The sequence below is a fragment of the Chelonia mydas genome, chromosome 10 (genome assembly GCF_015237465.2).
Source record: "Chelonia mydas isolate rCheMyd1 chromosome 10, rCheMyd1.pri.v2, whole genome shotgun sequence".
Classification (NCBI taxonomy): domain Eukaryota; kingdom Metazoa; phylum Chordata; order Testudines; family Cheloniidae; genus Chelonia; species Chelonia mydas.
Genome location: NC_051250.2, coordinates 46,229,774 through 46,251,578, shown reverse-complemented (window position 1 = coordinate 46,251,578; position 21,805 = coordinate 46,229,774). Strand labels below are relative to the sequence as shown.

Below are 21,805 nucleotides of genomic sequence, written 5' to 3'. Positions count from 1 at the left end.
CCCTGCAAGCAGCCCCCATAAATGATCCCATTTAGCTTAAAAGCACTGATGTGATCACAACTTGGCTGCAGGCAGATGCACCTTCCGCTGTGTCTCCAGCAGTTCTCTTTTCTTTTCTCTTCCAATTTTTATAACTGTTCTTCTTTCATCCCTGCATTTATTTTCAGGATGCACTGTGGCTCTTATCATTACTTAGCAATTTCATTTTCAACCCTGCAGCTCAGAATTTCAGGAGGGCAAAAGAGGGAAACAGCAATTTAACCCTAAGATCAGAAAAGGTCGCAGCTCTGGGAGGGGTTAAATTGAAAGATCAGCCAACCATCAGCACCCTCTATGAAAACTGAAGCCTCCCCAAGACACTGGAGCACAGACAGAATTCATAGGATAAAGGATCAGAGATGGAAAGAGAATCCAGTTCAGTTCCACCGCCGCTCTACAAGGTATATGTCCCAGACAGACCTGCAACCATGGTTCTGAATTCCCCTGCTGCTAATGCGGCAGTGCCACTTGCAAGCACCATGTCACCCACTCTCCGCACCGAATCCCCATGCGGTCCTGCCGGTAAAACCCCCCAGTAAAATTAGACGTAACCCATTCTGCACTGAAGCTGTGAGAGCCACTTCCCCAAATGTAGAAATTGCAGTAAAAAAGCCATGACTGGCTCAACCGCTCCTGTCTAGTGCGGTTGTGTCAGCTTTGGATAAAATTTCCCCCACATATCTGGCCCTACTATTCTTGGGCCTGCCTCAGTGGGAGAGTCCAGAGCTGTGGATTCCATCTGAGCTCATGTTGGAAACTCCTCTCCACTGAAACACAGCTCTGCTGGATTCAGAGGAGGGGAACTCAACCTACAAGGCACTGCTGCAGAAGGAAGCAAAAATATAGCCAGGGCATGAAGAGGAAGTTATCGACCTTTTATCTTGCTGTGCCAAGGCTCAGCGCCAGTTGCCTTCTCTCACCCACCCTGGGAGAACATGACAGGTATTTCGATCCCAGAGGGAACAGTCCTGTCAAATCTGTTGCATCCTGGCATTGGGGAGCAATTCACTCTATAGCAAAGCAAACGAATTATCTGCCAGGCAGCTCAGCAGCCTAAAAAGGTTCCTTAAAACTCATTGGAAGTGGATTCCCTGCTAGCGAAAGGTTGACAGCCCTGGAGGGCAAGTCCCAAGAACAGGTGCAGCATGGAGATTGGCAGAGCAAGCATCCCCCCCAAACCATTCCCTGCCTATATCCCTCACAGTCCTGACCTGTAGAGGGGAGCTCGGTCTCCATAGCCCATTCAAGTTCTTGGCCTGTATGAGACAGCTAGGCAGGAGGCCAATTGTGACCTGGACACCATAGCTGGCTTTGATAGAGAGACAAGACACATCTCTTGCACATGGGTGGCAATCAGGTTTAGAGTGGGAAGCTAGCGCCATCCTTAACATGGAGAGACGATCCATCTCCATGACAAAGGGGATTCTGTTTAGAGGCTGAAGGACAGTGGTTAGCACCTGTGATTGTCCCTAGCTCCTTTGCTGTCTGCTCTCACCAGATGGAGCCTAGGCAGTCGTGGAGCCAATAGGAACTGGACTTCAACTCACCAAGTATCCCCACAGCCTCTCTAGCGGATCGGAACTGCCAGCTGGTAATCGATGCTGGCAGGACTGCCAAACGGTATTCTCTGTACTGCACGATGGGCCCAGTCCAAGGCCCAGTTAACAGAAAGCCCCCCACTGATTTCAATGGGCATTGGATAAGGCCCTCTGAGAGCAGAAGGAAACGTGGGACTCCCATCAACACGGCTGAACTGAACAGAACTAGCTGCTCTTCCAGACTTGAAGCATCCCCCAGGGGCACCCAAATTCAACCCAACTTGCTTTGGGAGCTAAATCCCTCAGCACTGCACCCCAGCACCTTCCCCTCTTTAGGGCCCGCTCACCCATGTGGGAGAACCCAATAGGATCACCAGGTAGCAGACTGGGGCATTTTTCCTCGCAGCAATTTGAAACTGACAGGACTCAAGGAACCCTTGTCAGTTTCACACCCTCACTCCCCTTCTCCCCCAACCCCACCCCAGCAGCTCCCCTAGAAGAGCAAGAAGGCAGAAGAGCACAGACCCAATCGCACAGTACAGTCATTTGGACATAAAGGAGAGAGAGAGACACAGGGAAGTTGAGGACGGGGGGAGAGAGGATGAGCAAAAACAGCTACTGGTGATAGAACTGGTAGCTGGAGGGAAAACGCCCTTCAAAAATACAACCACCAGCAATTATTTTGGAGTCTCTATGCCCCCATTAGGAAAGGGGATCTGTCAGACCAAAGGGGAAGGGGGAAAAAAACAACAACCCAAAGAACAAAACCAACAGACACTGTCAAGATGAAAAAAAGGCAGCAGGCAGCATGAGCTAATGCACAGAGCACTGGACTGGAACTCAGGACACCTGGCTCTTATGCCTGGCTCTGCAACTGATTTGCTGTTTGGACACTGGGCAAGTCACTTCCCCTCTCTGTGTCTGTTTCCTCACCCATCCTTTGTTTTGTCTATATAGGTTGCACGATCACTGGGAAAGGGACTGTTTCTCACTGTGCATCTGTACAGCAACGGGCACAACAGAGGCCCAACCACTACTGTAGTATGAATATAATAAACCATTTAAAAAACTAACCCTTCCTTTTAATTCTGCACCACAACCCAAGATTATTAAGATGGAATATTCAGGGAGGATTTGATTTAAATCAGTAGTCAGGAAGACTCGATTTAATCATGGATTTCTACATAAAAGTGCATTCTTGTTGGTTGTTTTAACCTTTATACATATTCTTCACAACTCAGAGATCGATGTAGGTTTCATTTTTAGAAGGTACACACTGTACATTTTTAAAGTGATTTATTTTGAAAACTTTTCAGATTAGTTTTACAGCTATATCAGAAAAGGAATGATTGTTTGGTTATTTCATTTACCAAAGGTAATTGAAGCAGATATTTATGAACTCATTGGGAGGTAAACTATCTCCATTTCAACAAGTTAATCATTAATATTTGGAGGATTTTCTTGCCATGCTATATTAGGAGGAGATCACCACCAGACAGACATTTAAATTGTTTTATTTAACTAAAACAACAATGTTCTGTATTCTGGATTTTTTTTCTTCAACAGCAAACATAGAATATTTTAACAAAACAAGCACATGAATTTTTTAATTTAGTTAAACATTTAAGTTTTTTAAAATCAGGTTTGTTTTTGTTAAAATTGTTTTTAACTAAAATAGGTAAAAAGATTTTTTTTAAAAACAAAAATTAAATTGACTAAGTCAGCAGGTCAACATGAGAAACTTAAAATATTGGCTTCTGCAGCCAACTCTGTCGTCTTCACCTTCGTTTTCCTGTTTGTTCATAATCTGGAAAAGAAAAACAAGCTTTCCTGCTTTTTCAGGTCCCAAACGATTTCTCAATTTGGAATGAATTAGTCCAAAGGAAGAAAATATTCTTTCTACACCGGCAGAAGAAGCTACTGCTGTTAAAAGTGAGATTGTCACTTCAACAGTCTCTGAATCCAAGCGCTTAAGTGACTTCCACCAGTTCACTGGTGTGACTTTCTTTAAAACATCATCAGCAAACATATATTTTGTGAATGGTTCTTATTCCCAAACTGGGTCTCTTTTATGGCCTGCTGCCATTATAGATTTTCCCTTCTAGTGAGAAAATGGTATGGTAGATCTCAAATCAATGAAGGCTACACTCAGAAAGACCTCAAGACTTCTGAAATATGCTGCTCAAACAGTTTCACTTTTGTTTCTACGACCAGTCACTCCCTTCTCACATTCATCTCCAGACTTCTTCTCCTTGTCCAGATCTATTCCACCCCCAACAATCTTCTAGCCATTGAACTTTTTGAAACTTTGCACTTTTAGAGAGAGGTAAGGGATTGACTCTGTGTATATGAATTTTCAGAGGGACAACAGGGTTGAGGTCTGTTTTTTCTCACCTCTCATTATTATTTATTTATTTATTTAAAAACATTTTTGCTGTTAACCAGCATGTTATCTCTGGAGACACAAATCCACAGTTTGAGAACTGCAAAACTAAGCATCTCTGATGGTATCTTCTAGGCTGAGCACTGCATCCCATTGGGTAGATAGAAAGAGTAACCTAAATAATCTATACAGAAGCCCCTGGAACCCCATAAGATTGGGTCCCTAATCCATGAACTATTGGATCTAATTTACAAAACTTTTCTTAAACATTACATGAATATATGGTCTCATATTACAGAATTAGAATTTATAATCCCTAGTCCATAATGAGATATCTTTGAGCTATAATGTATCTATCTTTAGATAGGTTTTTTCCTCAAAAAGCATTTTATCAAAAAAATCCAATTTAAATAAAAAAATCAATTTTTTTAAATCATTGATTTTTATCCACTCTGGGAATATTTCAGCTTTAACTTTTCACCTTTGGTGTTATTGGTTTACTGCTTGCGGTGGCTTGGAGACAGAGTAGGGCCGTGCCTATTTCACTGCCGGGTTCTCACGCATTGGCTCAACACTGTCTACTCAAATCTGGCCCAAAGCTTTGATCTTTGTCCTCTGCAGAGTTTGCACCGCAAACAGTGCCGAGCTGAGAACCTGACTATAAACAAGGGTGAAACTGATGGCACTGATTGGCTTTCTCAAGGTTGCCCACCGTCCCTTTCCATTCCTCAGTTTCCCCACCTGTAAAATAATGATACTGACCTCCTTTGCAAAGTGCTTTGAAAGTGGCTGATTAAAAGTGCTGTATCAGAGCAAGGCATTATTATGTGTTGTCCAACCGTTGGGAAATGCAAACAAACTGCACAGAGTGCAACACTCACCGAGTTCTAAAAGCGTTGGCCGTTTTAATAGTCTCAAGAGCCTTCAATAACACAGGAAATATGGTTATTTCTATTATTTTTATTAATATTTGGAGAGGCATGAAGACTTCCTGCCAGGGTAGATTTTACTACTCTCCTCTCCCCCACTTTAAACCAAACCGTTCTAAAGCCTAAACTCAGTAGACAGTGCTCTGTAACGTCTTGGGTCCCGATTCTCTTCCCACTTACACCGGTATAAAGCAGAAATGGTACCACTGAAGTCAGTGAATTGCACGGGTGTAACAGAGGAGGACGAGGCCCATGGTGTAAGACCAGCACACCGCTGACACCAGGACGCTCCATAGACCAGTCACACCAGCTGCATCAGGAATTTATTGTGCATGTCCCAGGCCATCCTTTGCCCTCCCCTACACCTTATCAAGGTTCTTATACCACATCCACGACTGGGATCTGCACATCTCCACCTTCAATTTTGTCTCAAACATTAGCAGCAGCTTTGTTTACATTTCCAGACTTTTCAGAGTTCTCACTGCACAGTCACGATTTATAATTATGTGACATTCATGCAGACAACACAAGCCTCCTTTGGAGCGGTAAAGGTGGCTTTAAGCCACCTTTCTGCCATCTCGATTCTGGGCTGCTGTGCGGGCCCAGCTAGCCCCAGCCTCCTCATAGTTGCCTATGGATTGCATTTCAGCCCAGAGTCCCCAGAGCACTGAGTGGGACATCCCCTATGCTGGGGCAGCAGAGAGCTGCTTACATCAGGTCTACGCTGCTCCAATGCTAAGGGAATTCTGCCCTGGCATGCCCTTATATGCCACTGCAACAGCATGCCAAGGTTGGGGCATGGCCCCAAATCAGCCCCGCCATACACACATCTGGACAACTTGGAGATCACATTGGGGGGTTCGGAGAAGTAGAGGGAAGAGTTGACTGAATTTAGATCACAGCCCGAGACAGTCATTTGTAACACAGGTGTCTCTAGATCCTTGGCTATTCCTAGGTGCCCAGGTAGCAGCTGCGGCCAAGAGCACATTTCCCACTTGCATCAAGGTGCAACCTCTTCTCTCCAATGCAGGGACCTTGCCACCATGACCTACGTCTACGCCACCTCAAGATTCAATTGCCGCTAGGTACGCTACATGGGCCTGCATGCTGAGGCCACCCTAACTCTGTGGCAGGCGCACGGTGCCACTGCAGCCCTCTCGAGAGACGCTGCGTGTCAGGACCACGTTACCGCAGCGCTCCGGGAGCCGCACTGCCTGCCACCGGACGTCCACGTGGAACTCAAGGCAGTGGCACTAAGCTATAAACCTCCGAACAATTTGGCACCTGTGAGATCTCCTCTCTCCACATGCCCTGCGGCAGAGTGCAACAGACTGAGCCGGAGTGCCAAGCTGGCAGGACATTCCAAGAGTGGATCCTCAATCCACCCCATCCCTCAAGCCTAGCGCTGCCCTTTCTCCAGCATACGCAGCCTCTTCCCCACCTCCCCAGTTCTGAGCTACTTGCCCCAGCACCAAGGGATCTCCCTCGGGTGGCTAGGTAGGCATTACAATCGCAGCCTCGCCAGGCTTACACCTCGAGAACGGTGGGGCTGGTAGAATTTATGGGGCCTCCCGAGCAAGCGGGCTGCCCCGGTGAAACGCCATCAGCGGCTCCTTAACGCATTGCCCTGTTGCCAGGTGAAGGGATAGAGCCGAGGCTGTAAGGCCAGGAGCGTTTGGTCTCCATTCAGTGCTGAGTCTCTGCAGCATGGGGCCCAGCCAGCAGCTCAACAAGCGTCAATTATTTATGAATTTTAAAGGTGAGAAAGGGAGAGGAAGAGAGAGAGTGTGTGTGTGTGTGTGTGTGTTTGTGTGCGCGCCGGGGTGGGGGAGGGGACCCACAAGACCAGAGCAGAAGCAGAGAAGCATCTTTCCTTACATAACAGAAGAGGAGCAAAGAATCAGTGAAACGGTGGCTGGGGCTTTGCTTACAGACACCCTCGCCCGCCCGCCCGCCCAGCCCCTTCTCGCTTATCCTCTCATCTCATCTCATGCGGTTCTTCCAGCCAGATGGGGGAGGGGACCCAAAAGGTGAAGAGGAGCACAGTGCCTGCTGCAAGGGGAAATCCTGCAACAGCAGCCAAGGCTGCAGCAGAGGAGACAGCAATCGCGTTCTCCTCAGTACATCAGCTTGTGCGCTTGGCAGTCGGAGGCTATCAATTCCAAGCCCCACCGCAAGGACAGTGAGCACGGAGGAAGGGGCGGGGGGGGGGGGAAAAGGAGAACGGCGCATTCAGATTTCAAACCCAATTAGCAACTTCGTTGCACACAGAAGGGAATTTGCTCCAACCACAAACGGCGCAGCCTTTACCGAATCCACGGCCCCCTGTTTGTAGAGACCTCCATTCAAGCTGATCCCCGATTCCAGCGGAGGACAAAGTGCCAGCTTCTTCCATGTCAGGATGGATGGGGAAAGGTGGCATTGCTTCTCGCAGAACTCTGTCCAATCACTGAAATTACAGTTAGATGAATCCTGGGGAATTATCCACAATCTACCCCCTTTGGCTGAAACAGGGTTATACCCTACAATCTTTTGTCCAGCAATCTCTGCTACGTTAAAAGAGAGTCTACTTCTAAGTATCCCATTTAACAGGAGCTTCCTCCCAGCTCCACTGGGAGACTATTCCACAGCCAGATACACGGCTTGGAACAGTCAGTAGAGATCTGTTAGCCAAAAAACCCACAGGCCAACGAAGAACATGAAGGGCAGCACTGCCAAGAAGTCCTAGGGTGATAAATCAAGTCCTCCAGCACCATCAGTCACTCCCAACTGCTCGGAAGAGGGAAAGTGCTGGGATTCTTACTCAGGTGCGGTCCATGGACCCTGTTCAGCAGTGGATAAAACGGGAGAGGGCGCCAAGGAGAAGGGAGTGATGCTTACCCAAGCCAGGGGGAGAGAACAGCGGATGCTTTGAACAGAGGAGGCGGAGCTATGCTCTCTCCCATTTACTTAACCCATTACACAGGAACCCATCTATTGTATCGGCCTCTGGCTAATGGGAGTCGGATACATTTGATGTTCCCCCTGCCCAGGGCTCCTGGAATTAAGGAGCTCTCTCTCCCCCTTAGGCTACAGCCTCCTGGCACTTTGAATGGAGGGTTATCTGCTGCTCTATCCCTTGGCTGCTGCGAGGGGAGTGGTTCGCACCTCTACTCATCTTCCAGTACCCAGTTCTGAGTCCTTCCCCGTCACAAATCGCTCCCGCGCCTGCCTCTGCTGCTGCACACAGGCTTTCCCCATGAATCAGCAACGTGAAATTGACCTGACTGTCCACTGTGGCTTTCACCACCTCTCACAAGGCCCTGAATAGCAAGGGGTAAAACTGACCAGAGTCTTGTCCATTTCAGACTGCCATTGGGCAAAGCTAGGAGCAGCAGCAGCAGATGCACAAGAGCTGTCTTCCTGAGTCTACAGACAGACAACATTGTATTGTCTCACATTGGGAAGATCCTTCCTAAGAGAAAGAAACTTTTTTCTTTGAATGAACATTTAAATTGCCGTAGGAAGTGATGGCTAGCCCCCTCTCCCCCCACATCTAGACAATGCATCCTACTTATCATGGACCATTGAGTTTGTCCACCCTGGAATCAACAGACTTCAGCATCAGAAACTCTTCCTAACAGTCAACCTAAATTTCCCCTTTCTTAAAGAGAGACTTAACTCTTAATAAAAATAAAAACCAACCAAGGAATCACATCCGCTCTGAAAGATTTTATCTACCTCTGTTACAGAAACCGCCTACAATTACCATAACTGAAAGATCAGAGTGAAAAATATGTTTTCCCTTGATCTCGTCAATGGATTGGCTGTGTGCACTTAACAGCACTTTGGGTATATAGCCAGTTTCAATGCTTCTCTCCTATTTAATCAGCTTGGGAGGGCCTTTCACAAACCAACTAGCGTGAGAAGAAACATTTTAAAAAATGTTATTGTAAAACCACAAAAATCCGCACTCAGGGACAGGTGGAGGACCTGAAACATCTGAAACTTGGTTTTAGGTCCTCCTTGTACTGTTTGGACGTTTGCACCAGCGTAACATGACCAGTGTGGATGCCCCTACACCTTAATCTAGAAGCACACTGGAATAAATTGGACCTGCATAGCCACATTTTTCACTCTGTCTCTACATTAGGGCTTAGCACCAGTTTAACCACACAAACCCAGGGCATAATGCCCTAAGCTACCCTCCATGTACCACTCCAATTCCTCCACCTCGGATATTTGTAGGTGGTCATGTCCCCAGTTCTTTAGGACTGGTTTACACACAGTTTGCGTGCTAGTTTAACAACATGGATTAACCCCTAGTGTGCGCACTCTTAAGTCAGTTTAAAAGCTGAAGTGTCATTGGTTTAGCATAAATTCATTATTTAGTTAAGTGAAAGCACAAACGGTAGGACACAGACCAACCTTGAGGTTTAGAACTTAAAAAAACAAACAAACAACACATAGCTACAAAAGCCAGGACACAGAACTGAAACTGCACCTTTAACTCACCCTGGGGATTGCAGCTCATACATGATCTCTAGCTCTGCCAAACACTATCCCGATCCGCAATACAACAGAGGCAGATCACAGCAGGAGTGGCTCTGTTTTATACAGTTAGCTAACCCATCAAGTTCCAAACAGGTTTTTTGTTTAATTTTCCTTTATTTCCAGCTTAACGCTTAACAGTAACCAGGACTCCTGTGTGCTAGGCCAGCAAGTCAACCTCCCAAAGCGGGAGCACGGTATGCCTGACAGTTGACACAGGTTAGAAAAGCATCCACCATCTCCCACTGTTTAAACTACATTTTTCCAGCGAAGCTTCCTACCATCAAAGGAACTGCCCAAGAGTCAGTAACTGTAGAAGCGCTAGTATAGACAAGGCATCCGCTGGAGTTTTACCCACCTACACCTGCTCTGACTAGTTCCAGGCAAAATGCTCCTGTAATTAGACAATGGTGGCCAGTTGCAGCCAGGTCTCTGCTAGTGCTCCCAGCACTGCTATAGGTTGGGGGAGCTGAACCGGTGGGAAACTTCTGAGGGAAAGGCCAGAATAGACACGGCCTCCGACCATACACAAAGCATTCTTGTGCAATGATTGCACAGGGAAGCACGCCCCATGAAATGAATAGGATTCATACGCAGACTCCAATTCAGCCCTGGGGTAAGCGGGTGCCGCTCTGTCCAAGTCAGACACTGAATTAGCAGCCACCGAAGGCCTCTATTCATCTGCAGAATAGGCAGCAATGCAAGCTTCCCCTGTGCAACCCCACCAACATGCCTTCCCGCTGCTTCTTTAGGGGCGTGATCCGGCTCCGTGGCCCATTTGATCTTTCACTGTTTAGGGTCCATCTACTCTGCAATATAAGCCCCTGCTCACATTCAGGCTCAAGCTTAAACCCCCCTTCTGTGTACAGGCATTTCTGTCTGATTCAGGCCTGGGTCCCAGGACCTTGAAGGGGTGGAGGGTTTGAGCTTGAGTCCTGGGGCAGCTTGGGTTCATACTCCATCATTTTGCAGTGTGGACGCAGCTCAAGCCCAGCCCCCGCACCCCAGACTCAGGTCCTGAGAACCCGCCAACACTATGCCACAATCCCATGGGACAGTGTCCTTTGTCCTTTCTATCCCAAGACTGGCCAATCAACATCCAGGAAAGAGAAGCAACACCCTCCCCCCGCCGTTCAAGTACAGCTGCTCGGTGTTTAACCCAACAAAGGGGGCAGCAGCGAGCGATTTTGCACCTGCCCCTCGGAATTGGACTCACGCCATCTAGTCCTGTCTCTCTCTTTCAGCTGCTCAACAATTTTACAGATCAAGGGTCTTCTTTTTTAAATTCAGGGAAAAGAACAGCCAATGGGAAAACCAATCTTAATTATATTCAATTAGTTCCTTCAGCATCCTATCCCGTTACACACTTGAGAGCTATGAACACTTGCAGAAAGGTTGTATAGCACTCAAAGGCTTTGAACAGGTGGGCCACAGATGTACTATACAACCACAGGAGGCCTGTGGTTGTGATCCTGCAATCGGAGCTGCATGGACACACACATGCATCTGAGTGGGGTCCTGCTGACTTCTGTAGGGTCCCTGATTCCTGTCCTGAGTGGGGTCTGCACAAGTGGAAGGATCCACTCACGTGGATCCAACTGCAGGACTGGGACCATCGCAAGATGCCTAAGAGACAACAAAGAGATTATTGAATCAAAACAAGTAACCCTGCACTGGGGTCAAAAATCCATATACCAAAGCTCCATCCCGATATAATTTGAATGAGCCAAGAGATAAGCCTTCCACAAACAGAGTTAATGATGGAAAAATGTGACAAGAGGAACATGCTGAATCTAAACACTGGTTCCACTGAGTCTGGTATCCTGCCTGCAGCATACAACATGCTTCTGGGGAGCCCCTCTTGAGGAACACAGATACAAGTGCAACTGTGTATATGTGTGGAGCAAGGAAAAATTCCTTCCTGACCCCTGAAGTAACCAGTTTATGCCCTAGAGCATGAGATTTGATTCCTGTTCTATTACCTGGCAGAACTCCCAATGATAAATGGCCAGACAACTATCCAGACTGGTTTGAATCCCAACCACGCCATTTGGCTTTTTGATCTCCCACTGACAGCCTCGAATTCCATTGGCCGACTTCACTGTGCAAGGAAACAGTTCCTTTTATGTATTCTCAATTCACTTGGCCATCGCTCTCAGTGCCCCTTGTACCCATTTTGTAATGTGATATTAAAGTTTTCACCGGCCCCTTCATAACCTTAAATACCTCAATCAAGTCTGCCTTCCACTCACCACCAATGCAAGTTAAATAACACTAGATATCTGAAGAAATCTCATCATACCTCGAGTCCCATGAAACCTATGCTCAGAGCATCAACAAAGGCAGCACTGCTGTGCTCGCCCATCAGGGTGACATACGATAATGGCTGTTAGGGGGATGGGAGAGAGTAATAACACAGACCCGCTGCTTGTCCTACAGACAGACCGCTCAGTTTGCAACAATATGACTCGCTTATTGTTCTGGGGGCAGAGAGGGGAGCGAAAAAAACCCCAAACTCTCCGCATTCAATACCTTTGCTGGTTTCCACCATGTGGCTCTGAAAGGCTAAGACTGGCGAGCGCTGTCTACAAGGAAATGGACATTAGGTGACAGCAGCAGCCTACCATTCATACTGAGTCAACATGTATTTCAACAGAGCCAGGAGTTCTAGGGCCCTTGATCCTTGGACTTAGAGAAACCTCAGTGAATGGAATCAAACCAGCCTAGGGGCCCCGAATCCCCATCCACAGCCCTGAGCACATGCATCTTGGGTTAGAATGAGCTCTGTATATGCAACCCCATTCTCTGGGCTCCCAGGCTCACCATAGGAAGGAAGAAACGGTCAGTGTGGGGAGGAGAGAGTCCCCATTGTCTCAGCTGCTGTCATCTCGGGCACTGCCAGAATGGCTGTGAGAACCGAGCGCGCGATTGTTGCCCTGAGCAGCTACAGACAGGGATGGGCGGCCGTGGAAGGGTCAAGGTTTTATCCAGCGAATCTCTCCCTTCCCACCCGTGCAGTTAGAAGCCTCCTAGGGCTGCAGAGGAAACTTGCAGTTTGACCCTCCATTTGTTTGGGAGGGAGGAGTAAACTGGTAATCCAACCATTCAAATCCACTTCAGCCACAAGCTTTCAGCCACAACAGATTTCCAAACCCAGCGTACTGGGGTAACAAATGGATACATCTTATTCATGCGGAAATCACCTATGCAAACACACCTTGGTCTGATTATGAGAAGAAAGGAGATTTTATTTTGGAAAGGAGGGGAAGAGATCACAGGCCTAGTCCAAATGGGAGAGCGACTGAAGCCCTCCAAAGATCCACATTCAATCTGAAAAGTCATTTCTCTCCCTACCTCCCCATTCCGCAACCGGTGACAAACTGGGTCTAGGTGCCACAGCGGGTACTGCCCCAGGCAGATCACTCCAGGGGGCATGGCCAGGAAATCGTCCATCTGTGCCTGCACAGGGGTTACAGGCCTCCTGCAAAGTCCCTGATGGCTCACTATATGGCTGGGCTGGAGTCAGACGACGGGACTACAATCACATCTGAGCATGGGGTGCACCCTGAGCGACAAGAGCTCCCAGGATTATTCAGACCCACCAGAGGAATGGAAGCTGGGGGAAACTATGATCCTGGGGTACATCCACCTAGGTGCAGCCTGGGGGGCTGTGGAACAGCGAGGGGGAGGGTGCAGCCTCGGTCCCTGTAGTAACCACTCCCATCCCTCCCCAAAGTGTGAGAGTGGTGGGGGTCTCGGGTACTCACCTCTCTGCAGGCTCCGAGCTGCCTCCGGCTCCGCTTCCCCGTCGGGGAGCCGGCTTCTCAGCGTGGGGCTCAGCCAGCTGCCGGATATTCCATGCGGCGGGGGTGCTCCCCGGGCGCTGCTGGGCCGGGGACGGAGGTGAGGGGAAGCGGGAGAGGTACAAAGGGGTGGGGTCGGGGTGGGTGTTCGGATAGCAGTGGGGCCGGGGGAAAGAGGGATCGGGGAGAGGGGGTGGGGAAGAGGAAACAATGTAGCAGCGGCCGACAGGAGGATTCCAATTTCGAACGCTGCCGGCTTTCTTGGAACGCGTCGAGCGTTCGATCCCGGAACGCCGCAGCTCTGGGGATTCGGAGAGCGCCGGGAGCAGCGCAGAGGGGCACGGGAAGGAGGCGGTTCAGCCCACTACCGGCCTGGAGGGAGCGGGGAGGCCCTGCGCGATCCCGGGGGAGGGAGGCGGTGCGGTCGGTGCGGGGCTCGCTCTCTCCCCCACCCCGCTCCCTCTCGGACTCAGTTGGACGGGAGCTCGCAGGGCCTGGTGAAAGGAAACGGAGCCCGGTCCCGGATCCGTCCGCCTCGAGCACCGCGCCTGCGCCGCCGGGGCTCGCCCAGCTCCTCGGCGAGGCGTGGGCAAGGACGGTGCGCCGCCTGCTGGGCATCCCGGCGCATTGATTCGGGGTGGTGTGGGGGAGGAAGGGGACTTACACATGGGACCGGGACCGGGACCGGGACCGGGCGGGAGGGAGAGGCGGGAGATAACTGAGTTAGCAAATAGGGGAGGGCAACAGGTTTGAGACTCCTAACTGGTGGTGGATGGAGTGGTCATGTTTTGTCCTGCAGGCTGCGAAAAACTTGCTCAGTGGCCTGATGCTTGTGCGGAGCATGGTGACATGATGCTAAGTCACGTTTGCACTGGGCTTACACGATCCCACATTGACTCTGGATCCATTTAATATTTCCCCAGGTACATCCAAATCCATCTCGGAGGGTCCAAACGTGCCCGTCGCTGTGGTATCTAGGCACCTTATACACACGTTTTAAACCACATTGGGTCCATCTGAAAGGACTGTATTCTTCGTGGGTGATGCTGCTTCTTGAAGTGTGGTGTTCTCCTTTTGTCTCCACGTGGGAGATCAGCTATTCTACAGCCCTTGTCAGCGACAGGCGGCTTGCCCAGAGGGCGTGTCCTGATGGTGGCTCACACTGATCTTTGGTGGTTGGGAATGCCACAGTCCGACTCCAAGGCCTTCATTCTGGACTCCTTCAACTGCAGCACCTCTGCTGACCACAGCTGTCACGGGAGCAGCAAGAGACAGGCTCCCCATAACTTTTTTAGGGCTTTGAAGAATAATACCACGTCTTAGAGGCCAATACCGGGAACTGGCGAGGGAGCCAATACGGAGTTCGGAGCGCTGGTGTGATGTGCTTTCCTCAATCTAGTGCGGTCCTGCAAAGCCGACCACGGTTGCTGGATTTACTGATGCTTCTGCTCAGCCTGGATGGTGACAAAGACATGGATCAGAGTGGCTAGGTCTGAGACTGGGAGGAAGAAATGCAGCCTTTTAGCTAACCGAAGGTGGAAACAGGCATTTCTGGCTACCTGCTATTTGAGCGTCAAGGATTCTTTATTATTATTATTATTTTATTTTATTTTATTATTATTTATTATTACTGTAGCCACTGGAATGGGAGCCGCATTGTGTTAAGCTCTCTCCAAAAATAGCAAAACAGAGTCCAAGCTCCAAAGAGCTTAATAAACAGACCAGGGAGAGAAGGGGAGGGTACTAGTAATCTATGAGTACCTTAGCTACCAGGTGTTTGTACCACAGTGGGGCCCTGTTCTTGACTGGGGACTCTAGGTGCTACTGCAAATACAAATAAATAATAATAGGATATTATTGTGCACCACCTTGGCAATCAGGTCAGTCAGAGAGTAAATACCTACCTCCACATCAGATGTCATAGCTGCTTCTATTTCCTCAAAGAACTTCTCCCTTCCTACCAGTATCATTTCTGTTTTCCCTACACTGAGCCTGAGCCAGCTCCACTTCTCACCCACAAACTTCCGTCACTCAGGCACTGTGATGTCTGAGAAACATCACTGTCCGCAGCTGATGCACATGCTACAGGGATGGATGTCATCCGTGCATGGTTGGCAGAGGAGCCTACTGGCATTTCCATAGCACCTTTCACCTTCAAAGCACTGTACTAGCATGGACTCATGCATGATCCCTGGGGTTGCCACATCATGTCGTGATATAGTGTCTCAATGAATTGCACCATCCCATAATACATTTCAGGGCACTTTAAAAGGTTTCTAAGCCCAACTTGAAGGTCATGGGACTGCCACCTCAAAATCAGGAGAATCTCCTCAACATCAGGACAGTCCAACAGACAACCTTGGCTCTCAACCCCAGAGACCCTCCATAAGAAGCCACAAAATCCAAAGAGCTACATGCACATTTAATCCAATTTCCCAGAGAGTCATTTGATTCTGAAAAGAGCAAAGCCTGAAGCCGTCCCATCTTGTGCTGCATGCTCTCATAAGCAACATAGGATCAGGCCAGGTCAGCATTTGGGATGTGAAACTCCCAATAAAAAGCTAAGATGCTGCACACAGTGGTGCTGGCAATTCAGTCATGGGGAACCCATCCCTTTGATTCAGTACTGAACAAAAGCCCCAGCCTGGTGCTAACGGGCATTGTCCTTTGAGAGGCTTCATGTTCTGATGAGATATAAAACTGAGCTTTGGACCCCATGTAATCAGTAAGGTCCCACAGAGCCCTTTGTAAAATTAGACCTGTTATCCCGTTTGTCCTGGCCAAGCTGCACCTCAGATAAGTACATTGTGACACCCTAAATCATCTACAGATTCAATGCAGGAAAGTAAAGGGATTTGTCGCTTCTTGTCCTAAATTGCAACATACTGTTGCTGTGTGCTATGGAACATGAAATCACATGTGCATTGTTGGCAGATTGGTTTTTAAATTGCTTTGGACACATGCTGGGTTAAAGGCATTGTATATGTATAAAATGATTATTATGTGCAGAATTGTTGTACTGATGTGATCAGAAATAAACATGGTGTGGCTGCAACCTGGGAATTTAGATGAAATGGTTAAAGAAAATAACCTAGATTTGTCATAAGGTCAGGTTAAAAATGATGAACCGAGCACTGGAATAAATTGCCTAGGGAGATTGTGACCAGATTTTAAGAGCAGGTTAGACAAACATCTGTTGGGGATGGTCTAGATCAGGGGTTCTGAGCCCCCTTCCCCCAACGTGCTATAAAAACTCCATGGCCCACCTGTGCCACAACAATTGTTCTGCATAGTCAGTAGATTAAAAGCCAGGGCTGGGGTTAGTGGGTAGCAAGCAGGGCAACTGCCCAAGCACAAGGCCACAGGGGTCCCCGGCCCCCGCGAAGCAAAGATGCTCAGGCTTTGGCTTCAGCCCCACATGGCAGGGGTTGGGCTTGGGCTTTCTGCCCTGAACCCCAGCAACTCTAACACCAGCCCTGCTCTCTGGTTTATTTTGGTGGACCCCTGAAACCTCCTCACGGACCCCCTTGAGGCCTCGGATCCCTGCTTGAGAACCAATGGGCCATGAGTGCAGGGGACTGGACTAGATGACCTCTCGAGGTCCCTTCCAGTCCTACAATTCTATGATTTACACTGAGGACCCTTTACACTCTGCTTTTGATTTGTGTTTGTACAGCGCAAGCACTGTGGAGTCCTGGACCAAGACTAGGGCTCCTACGTGCTACCACAATAGTAATAATAATACTGGCAGAATAAAGAATCTAAAGTGGAAGTAAATTACAGTTCAGTGAGAATCTGGCCCAATTAGCCCAGTCCTGGGCTCGGATATGAACACACGGTCTTCCAAGGGAGTGACACACGTTTGTCTCGGGTATATCAGAAGACAGGATTGGGGCCGCAGCGCCTCAAAGCAGTACAAGAACTCACTGTTTGGGGTTTTACCATACACCACTTGCTGGAAGGTCCACGAACAGCTGGCTAGTCACATGATGCTGGCTTCAACTCTTTGTTTCCAGCTGCTATGTTGCATTACCAGGAGCACTTGTACGTTAACTACCTTCTTAATGTTACATGTTCATCGTTGTAGTGGCCACCATGTGTTATGTAACCATGAGTAGGAAAGGAAGTGGTCTGTGCAACTGGGAAGGGGGGGGGAGCGGGGTTCGTCCGATTGGGGATGAGCAGGTGTGTGATCTGTGTGCTAGTGAATGGGAAGGGAGGTGTTCGGTTAGGGGCAACACTATGAAACAATTTGAGGGCTTCTCCTTTCTGCCTGACGCAGAAATTACTGGGTGAGGTTCCCTGGCCTGCGTTATGCAGTTCAGGCTAGATTATTGTAATGGTCCCTTCTGGCCTCAGAGTCTCTGAGCTATACAACTGCCTGGAAAAAAATTGTTTCCGGACTTCCCCGCATCAACTCAGACCCACTCAACAGAACTAGCATTTCAGCTAATCCACGCTGGCGTCATTGGGGCTTCTTGCTCCTTGGGCAAGCAGGGGAGGAGGGAGAGGTGCTGCAAAGTCCAAGGGCTGGGGAAGGGAACACCTCCTGCCACTCACTAGTGACCTCCCCTGGCCAATGAAGACATTCCATTAATGGGCTCTGAGGAAGTTCTATCTGATCCATCACATATAGGAGGATGGAGGCGATGATGACTTGTTTTGTGGGGCTGTTTGACAGTGAGAGGTTCTGATGGCTCCAGACAGGAGGTGGAGATCCTCATCCTATAGCAGGTAGTTTCTAGCTATTATTTTTACGGTATTTATTATTAATTATTATTATTATTATTAATTATTATTATTATATCTCTAGTGTGCATTACAGTAGCTCCTGGAGACCCCAATTAGGATCAAATCACTGTGCTAGGTGCCCTACCAACATACAATCATACAATCCCTGCTGCAAAGAGTGGTCAGTATAAATAGAGACAAGGTACAACAGGGTGGTGTAGAATGCAAGGGATGACAACAAAGGTAACTAATAGGAACCATTGTTGGTTGCATATGCTATAAGCTAAGGGCCAAATTGTAAAGCCCTGATTCATCCTGCTGAGCAGTTGCTCACTCAAGCAGGCCCACTGAAGTCAGAGGATTACTCACATGAGTAAGTGCTCGCCAGTGTGAGTACAGACTCCACAAGCTGGAACTAAGCGTTTAACTAGAAGCTTCATTGGTTTGGTTCTTTTAAATAAGCGAACAAGGGATATTGATGAGTCACAAACAATCCAATCCAAGGCCTGCGCCGGCTCCCATTAAAGACAGTGGGAGTCAGATCAGGCCCTGATTGAATAGGCAAACACATTCCAGACTTCCTGGATGTGGCATAATTAGGACACATTGAGGCACCAGTCAGTTGACTCTGTTTCCCAAGATGTATTATCAGGGAGTGGCGAAGGGCAATAGAAATATCAGCAACCTGCTGCTCATCCTGCAACCGGCAACAGCACACAGCAGCCAAAAGAAGAAGTAAAACCAGTACATGAGTCTATATATATGCTTACACATGCATGCGCACACATGGGCGGAATTGTGATTCAGTGATTGGGTGATCAGTCAGTCAGGCTTTCGTCAGTGCTAGAGCAAAGGGAAGCTGAAATAACTCCAGCGGAAATGAAAACTACAAGCTTCTGGTTTTTACTCTGTAACCATTGGCTTCCTCTGTGGCAGATGTTCACGCCCTTCACAGAAGGAAACAGCCAAAAATGCTGTCTCCGCTGTCACTGAACAAAATGTTTATGAATTGTCCACTCCCTGACACTCCCCCAAAGGCCCCGTTCTCCATTTGAACGACCCCTGCATTGTGTGGGTTGTGACATTGTGATTTGGAGGCAGATCACAAAGCAAAAGCGCACCGAGATCATTTAATAGATGAGACAATGGGACTTCCACACCTGCAGCGGGGACAAAGTCTTACACAGGACAGGCACTGTAGAACAGCAGGTACAGTTAAGCATTACAGGGATTGAAAATGGCACTGATCCGAGGTTTAGGGATTGTTGTATTAAATCCTGGACCATAGCTCAACAGCAGTCTTGGTCCAAGGCAGGGCAGGATAAAGACATAAGCTCTGTAACCTGGTGTCTAGGGCACCAGCTCCTGGAATCATGTGATAGTCAGAATTTTAGCTTTCATTCCAAATAAGAGGACGTGTCTAGCCATCATGGTTTTGAAGAAAAGCTCAAAAACACCTGAGTGTCACTGATGCAGCAGTATCTGCCTGAGTATTCAGACAGCCTCAAACAATAGCTCTGAGAAGGGTGAGCTGTCCTGTGCATCTCAGTAGGCTGTTATCTCCCATATTAACTGCTGGGGGCCCCACCAACAGCCCCGCCCATCAGAGGACTCTGTGGCAGGAGCTGAGGAGTGCAGCAGGTCCAATCATCTAAGCAGAGAGAGCCCAATTCCTAGGGTAAGTACTGGGTCTTTCCTACTCCATCCCCTCTCACCTGGGCGCTACCACACCTGCCTCACTGGGTGGGGAGGGAACTCTTGATTCTTCCCAGGGCAGAGGGTCCCTGCTGCCAACCTTCCACCTCCCAGACTCCCGAGATTTGAAAGAGAAAGCAAAACAGGAGACACTACTGACAAGGATCTTCAGCTTTCTCCTTTCCTCCCTGGGCCTCTCCAGGACCCAGTGCTTCTCCCCTCCCCTTTGACCTGTACACACTATGGACTGGGACAGGAACAATGTGGTGGAACTGACAAGGGTCCAGCTGGATCTTCTCCCCACCCCACAGCTTCCCTCAAGGAACCAGGCCAGTCCCGGTTCCATCTCAGGAACAAAAAGAGAGCAAGAGAAGAAACCTGTTAGGTGAAAAGCAAAAAGGAAACAACCAGGCAACAAGATATTCAGTCGTCAAAAGCAGCGCAGTCAGAAGCACACCAGCGTCTTCCCTCCCTGAGCTAGCATATGTCACAGACTACCAGCCCAGAGTTGACCTGGCAGTGGCTGCAGGACAGGACAGTCACCCCCACATCACAACATTTGCAACATGAGGGTGAGGGCATAGCACAGCATGATCCCCACCCTCCTGCAGCCTTCATGCCTCCTCATGCACGGTGGATCCATTCAAAGCCGGTGATGGAACAAGCCCAAAACCTGGACAGGTGCAAATAGACATTATGGCCCCCAGGAGTTATAGAGGCCAATAGGGTGGGAACATGGGCTAGATGTGACTCCCCATAGGGCCTGCCACATTTGCAGGGAATGTGATGGCCGGCCTGGATGCTCTAGTTCCTTTGCAGCTTGTGCTTGATCAGTCCTAGCGGGGCAACTGGGAACAGTGCCATTCTAGAGACCAGATGAGACAGGAAAGGCCATTTGCATTCCAAGTTTTGTTGCTGATCACTTTCAAATGGAACCACAATGGCCCAGGGAAGATAAACTGAGAAAGTGGGGGCGAGAATCTGTAACTGACGTCGCATTCTGTGGCATGATTGAAGTTTCATGGTCCAGATTCTGAGCTGTCAATTATTATTATCATTACGATTTATTATTTGTATTGTGGTAGAACCTCAGAGCCCCAGTCACGGACCAGTACCCCATTGTGCCAGGCAGTGTACAGAACAAACAGACAGTTCCTGCCCCAAAGAACTTACAACCTAAGTATAAGACAAGCAACAGATGGAGACAGGCAGACAGACGGGGGAGTACAAGGAAACAATGAGACAGTATGATAGGCAGTAGTCTCAGCACATCAGCAGCTTAACCACTGTCAAGTTTCTTGTAGGTACTGGCGTTATGGCAAAGGAGGGATTTGGAGGAAGACAATGCATGACGGGCAGCAGGAGAGAAAGTGATAGAGATGGAGGGGCTGGGGGAGGGATGCCAAGAGAGGGGAGACACACACAAAGTGGCAAGCTAGGGAAATGATCCTTGCAGCAGCATGCTGACTGCTTTTGTCAAGGCCAGAGAACAGGATGTTGCAGGAACTGAGACATGCGATGATAAGCACCTGGACGGGAGTTTTAGCTGTACTGATGGGAAGACCACAAGGTCGTATCTTAGAGATGCTATGCAGAAAAAATCGACAAGATGCAGGCACCTCCTGGTTGTGAGGATTGAGAGAAAGGGCCAAGTTGAGGATGACACCCAGCTTACGGAGGTAAGTGGCAGGCAGGGTGGTGATGTTGTCTACATTAGTGATCGAGAAAGAAGGAAGAGGGGAGAAGTTGGGGGGAAAGATTCGGAGCTCTGTTTTGGTTGTGTTTGAACTAAGCTGATGGCTCAACCTCCATGAGAAGTCAGAGAGACAGGTTGAGATTTTTGTTGGGACCGAAGAAGGCAGGTCTGGAGTAAAGAAGTAGATCTGGGAGTTGTCAGCATGGATATGATAGCTGAATGTGTGTTTGCAGATGAGATTACAAGGTGTCGAGATGCCCAATGGCTGCTCTAATTTACACTAACTTTGACTGACCCTTTATGGATTATTTCACCTGCCCAGGATGGCTGAAATTTTGAGCGCTGCATGCCCACACCCTGCCCTAGCAAGATCCACCCTCCTTCCTTTCCTTGGGCAGAACCTCATCATGCCCCTACACCAGAGAACAGCATAGAACCCTTATATTGTCTATATGCTGACT

The 21,805-nt window shown here is 48.6% G+C and overlaps 1 protein-coding gene and 1 long non-coding RNA gene across 4 annotated transcripts in view; one reads left to right on the top strand and one right to left on the bottom strand.

The window, feature by feature from the left end:
• Positions 1-13,855, bottom strand: part of CSK (C-terminal Src kinase) — a 70,074-nt gene extending 56,219 nt beyond the window's left edge. Inside the window, exon 1 of one of the 3 annotated variants that reach the window (XM_037910928.2) lies at positions 13,187-13,855. The gene's annotated coding sequence lies outside the window, so the exon portion shown is untranslated. Of the gene's footprint in view, positions 1-7,199; positions 7,729-12,773; positions 13,030-13,186 lie in introns of those variants that run through there. The other 2 variants (XM_043524213.1, XM_043524212.1) reach the window with 2 other exon arrangements.
• Positions 13,685-16,277, top strand: LOC119567189. The gene is made up of 2 exons (XR_005227090.1): positions 13,685-13,820; positions 14,146-16,277. It is a non-coding gene; the product is annotated as an uncharacterized LOC119567189 (long non-coding RNA).
• The last annotated feature ends 5,528 nt before the right edge of the window (positions 16,278-21,805 follow it).